The sequence below is a fragment of the Chrysochloris asiatica genome, unplaced genomic scaffold, assembly GCF_000296735.1.
Source record: "Chrysochloris asiatica unplaced genomic scaffold, ChrAsi1.0 scaffold00132, whole genome shotgun sequence".
NCBI lineage: Eukaryota > Metazoa > Chordata > Mammalia > Afrosoricida > Chrysochloridae > Chrysochloris > Chrysochloris asiatica.
Window position 1 is genome coordinate 6,891,469 of NW_006408650.1, and position 5,768 is coordinate 6,897,236.

Here is a 5,768-nt window from a genome sequence, read left to right on the forward strand (position 1 = left end):
GCCTTGTTCTTTGCCAATTCCTTCAATGCACCTTGGACTCCTCCTTCAGTATCATTGGCTCTTGATCATATGCTACCTCTTGAAATGGTTGAACATGAACCATTTCCTTTTGGTACAGTGACTCTGTGTATCTTCTCTTGATGCTTTTTGCATCATTCAATAATTTGCCTGGAGAATCTTTCAATAACGAAAGTCAAAGCTTGAATTTTTTCTTCAATTCCCCCAGCTTGAGAAATGCTGAGCATGTTCTTCCTTTTTGGTTTTTTAACTCCAGATCTTTGCACATTTTGTTGTAACATTTGGCTTTATCTTCTCGAGCTGATCTTTGAAATTTTCTGTTCAGCTCTTGTACCTTCTCATTTCTTCCATTTGCTTTAGAATCTCTACGCTGGAGATCAAGTTTCAGTGTCTCTTCTGACATCTATTTTGACTTTTTCCTTCTTTCTTGTCTTCTTAATGACTGTTTGCTTTCTTCATGTATGATGTTCTTGATGTCATCCCACAACTCTTCTGCTCTTCAGTCTTTAGTGTTTAATGTATCAAATCTGTTCTTCAGATGATCCCTAAATTCAGGTGGGATATATTCAAGGTCATATTTTGGCTCCTGTGGACTTGTTTTCATTTTCTTCAGCTTCAGTTTGAATTTGCATAATTGATGGTCTAAGGAGCTCTGGTAGCTAGTAGTTATGAATCAGGCTGCGAACTGCAAGGTCAACAGTTCGAAACTACCAGCTGCTACACGGGGGAAAGATGAGGCTTTCTGCTCCCTTAAAGAGTTACTGCCTCGGAAACCCTGTTCTGGGTCGCTATGGGTTGGAACCAACTCGACTGCACTTAACAACAACAAATTGATGGTCTGTTCCACAGTCTTCCCCTGGCCTTGTTTTGACTGATGATATGGAGCTTTTCCATCATCTCTTTCTGCAGATGTAGTCAATTTGATTTCTATGTATTCCATCTGGTGAGGTCCATGTCTCTTATGCTGTCTAGAGAAGGTATTTGAAATGAACAAATCATTGATTTTGCAGAATTCTTTCGTGTGTTCTCCAGCATCATTTCTATCACCAAGGCCATATTTTCCATCTACTGATTCTTCCTCTTTGCTCCTTAAGTTTGCATTCCAATCACCAGTAACGATCAATACATCTTGATTGCATGTTTGATCAATTTCAGATTGAAGAAGTTGTTGTTGTTGGTGGTGGATATGTGCCGTGGAGTCAGTTCCGACTCATAGCGACCCTCTGCAGAGTTTTCAAGGCTGTAAATCTTGACGGGAGCAGAAAGCGTCATCTTTCTCCCATGAAACAGCTGATAGTTTTGAACTGCTGACTTGCGGTTTCATAGCCCGATTCGTAACCGCTACACTACCAGAGTTGGTATTTCATCCTCACTGGCTTTAGTGGTTGGTGCATAAATTTGAATAATAGTGGTATTAACTGGGCTTCCCTTTAGATGTATGGATATTATCCTATCACAGACAGCGTTGTACCTCATGACTGAGCTGGATATGTTCTTTTTGACAATGAATGCAACACCATTCCTCTTCAATTTGTTATTTCCAGCATAGTAAACCATGTCATCATCCGATTCAAAATGGCCAATACCAGTCCACTTCAGCTCATTAATGCCTAAGATATCGAAGTTTATGCGTTCCATTTCATTTTTGACAACTTCCAATTTTCGCAGATTCATACTTCGTACATTCCATGTTCCAATTTTCAGTGGATGTTTACAGCTGTTTCTCTTCATTTTGAGTTGTGCCCCATCAGCAAATGAAGGTCCCTCAGGCTTTACTCCCACAGACTTTACTCCATTCGTGTTATCATGGTCAGCTCTACTCTGAGGAGGCAGCTCTTCCCCAGTTGCATTTTGAGTGCCTTCCAACCTGAGGGGCTCATTTTCTGTCACTATATCTGACAGTGTTTCTCTGCTATTCATAGGTTTTCAGTGACTAAATATTCGGAAGTAGTTCGTCACTCCTTCTTCCTAGTCTGTCTTCATCTGGAAGCTCATCTGAAACCTGTCCACCATGGGTGACCCTGCTGGTATTGAAAATACCGGTGGCATAGCTTTCAGAATCACAGCAAGTCACAAGCCACCACAGTACGAGAAACTGACAGACGAGTGGTGGCATAAACCTTTACTAACCCTAAAACCTGGAAGTCCACAACTTGGGTCCCTTCACAATCTGACACCTGGCCTGACCAACTTGTTTCCAGTACATTCGATGCCAAGAACAAATTTAATCCACATCTAGTATCGACAGAGGTACAGTGGCAACCTGCAAAGCCTTGTGGTAGCATCCACAGGCGCCGGGGTTTGAGAAGGAGGTGCTACTTAATCCACTTTAGTTTCCTCCTCTGGACGTCAGCCTTTTTGTGAAAAGAATATACCTTTCCCTCATCACTTTCAGCCAGTCCAGTGAATTCTTCACTTTGTGGCCTTTGTAATATAAGCAGTTGCCCCAGACCTAGGCATTTGATTCTGTGAGCCTTAGAGAGGTTGTTTATTTTTTAACATACATAATTTCACTTTTCCATATTTAATCTATTACAAATGCATTGTTTTTGAAGACTGGTTTCTATTTTATTAGATAGGATTATGTTAACTAAGGATTGTCTCATAAAGGAAGAGCACTCCCAATGACCCTGAAGGGTAAGTGAATGGGAACTTGTTAGTGTTTTTAAATGCTACATATTGAACTAGTTTTCTTTAGTTCCACATAAGAATCCAAATTGTCAGCCTATAAAGTTGAGAAACTGGTCTTTCCTAAATGAGCCAAATCAACTGTTTAGCCATTAAGGTGTTTGAAAAATTCCAAAAGGGCAATAAAAGTTGTAGTGTATTGCTTTCATACTATTCTTAAGTCCAAGGAATAGATTTATATGTTTCAAAAAAAAAAGGCTTCATTGTATCAGACCTCCACACCTACCTTCACAAGGGGAAGGAGAAAGAATCACCATCATTCGCCCAAGGTTGGCTCTTGTGAAGTAGAGGTCAGACACACTTCCTTTCTCCAACCAGTGACACAGTGGGGGTCAGCCTTGGACTGGTACCCAAAAGATTGGTAGTTTGAACCCACCAGCTGCTCTATAGGAGAAGGATGAGGCAGTCTTCTTTAAAGACATACAGCCTTAAAACCCTATGGAGTCTCTTGTGATACAATAGTGAATAATTGTTAACGGGACTGATTGTGAGGGTTGAAAATGTTTTGTAGCAAGGAGGGGAGTGATTAACTTTGCAGTCTAGGAGTGGAGGTCCCTGGGACCATCAATGGAGAAGAGCGGAGAGCGGGACCCTACGCAGAGAAGCAGTGATGCCTGAGATGGAAGCAGAGACGATGACGTGGAGCGATGGAGCAGCTGGAGACTCTAGACCCGGAGAGGGGCTGTGTGCTGACAACGGGGGTGTGGGGTGGGGTGGGGTGTGTGTGTGTGTGTGTGTGTGTGTGTATGTGTGTGTGTGGCGGGTTTGTAGGGTTGATGATGCATGGAGGGGATTGTAACCATGGCAATGAAATAATATAGGATAGAATGAATGTAAAGCTAATGTTCTCCCATGTAAACTATCACATAATTCACAATAAAAACATTAAACTCTGTCCGGCACGGTCACCAACAACCAGAATTCACTCCACAGCAGTGGCTTGGTTTGTTTATTTATTTCCAAGGAGCATTCTGGCTGCACTTCTTCCAACACAGATTGGCTTATTCTTTTGGCAGTCTATGGTATTTTTAATATTCTCCTCCAACACCATAACTCAAATGCATCAATTCTTCTACAGTCTTCCTGATTCACTGTCCAATTTTTGAATGCATATGAGGTTATTGAGAATACCATGGCTTGGGTCAGGCGCACCTTAGTCCTCAAACTGACATCTTTGCCCTTGAACACTTTAAAGAGGTCTTGTGCAGCAGATTTGCCTAATGCAATAAATTGTTTAATTTCTAGACTGCTGCTTCCATGAATGTTGTTGGTTAATTTGAGCAAAATAAAGTCTTTAACAACTTCAATCTTTTCTCTGTTTATATAGATGTTGTTTATTGGTCCAGTGGTGGGGTTTTTTGTTTTCTTTACATTGAGGTGCAACCCATACCAAAGGCTCTGGTCTTTTGATATTTATCAATAAGTTATTTTAAGTCCTCTTCACTTTCAGCGAGCAATGTTGTATCATCTGCATATATTGCAGGTTGTTAATGAGTTCCTCCAATCCTAATGGCCACTTTTTCTTCATACAATCCTGTTTCTTGGATTATCTGCTCAGCATACAGATTGAATAAGTATGGTGAAAGAATACAACCCTGGCATACACCTTTGCTAATTTTAAACCATTCAGTTTCTCCTTGTTCTGTTCCAACAACTGCCTCTTGGTCAATGTACAGGTTCCTCATGGGCACAATTAAGGGTTCCAGAAAACTCATTCTTCGCAATATTGTCCCCAGCTTGTCATGAGCCACATAATCAAAAGTCTTTGCATTAAAAAGTCTTTGCATAGTCAATAAAGCACAGGCAAACATCTTTCTGGTATTCTCTGCTTTCAGCCAAGATCCATCTGACATAAGCAATGATATCCCTTATCCCACATCCTCGTCTGAATCCGGCTTCAGCCTCTGGAAGTTCTCTGTCAATGTATATTTGCAGTCATTTTTGGATTCTCTGTAGCATAATTTTACTTGTGTGAGATATTAATGACATTGTCCAATGACCTCTGCATTCCATTGGGTCACCTTTCTTTGGAATGGGCGCAAATACGGATCTCTTCCAGTCGATTGGCCAAGTAGTTGTCTTCTAAATTTCTTGGCAGAGATGAGTGAGTGCCTCCAGTGCCTCATTAGTTTGTTGAAAGATTTCATCTTGTAGTCCATTAATTCCTTCAATGCACTTTGGACTTCCTTCAGGATCATTGGCTCCTGATTGTATGCTACCTCTTGTAATGGTTGAACATCGACCATTTCTTTTTGGTACAATAACTCTGTGTGCTCCTTCCATCTTCTTCTGATGCTTCCTGCATCCTTCAATATTTTGTCCAAAGAATCAATATTGCGAGTTGAGGCTTGAATTTTTCTTCAGTTTCCTCAACTTGAGAAATGCTGAGTGTGTTCTTCCCGCATATGCATGTGAAAATTGAACAATGGAAAAGGAATATCCAGAGAGGAATCGATATATTTGAATTATAGTGTTGGAGAAGAATATTAAAGGTACCATGGACTATCAGAAGAACAAAGAAATCTTTGTTGGAAGAGGTAGAGCCAGAATGCTTCTTAGAAGCAAGCGTGGCAAGATTTTGTCTCTCACACTTTGGACATACTATCAGGAGGGACCAGTCCCTGGAGAAGAACATCGGGCGTGGTATAGTGGAGGGTCAGCAAAAAAGGGGAAGACCCCCAAAGAGATGGGTTGACACAGTGGCAGCAATAATGGGCTCAAACGTAGTAACAATTGTGAGGATGGCACACGATCCAGCAGTGTTTTGTTCTGTTGTGCATAGGAACCCACTCAAAGGCACCTAACAACATCCACAATTGCTTAATTTATCAAATGGAAAGTGACACCCAGAGAGATTAAATAACTTGTTAGAAGTTGCTTGGCAAGCCAGTGATAGGTCAGGAATTAGGATAGAAGTCTACGATCGCACGTGATTGTTTTGATTATATAGACATTTTCAGTGCTTGTCTATGTACTGTGTTGTTTTCCCTCCCCTGTCCCAACTTAGAAAAACAAAGTAACAGCAACATACCTGTACAACTACCAAGGGTCCCTGGTGGCGC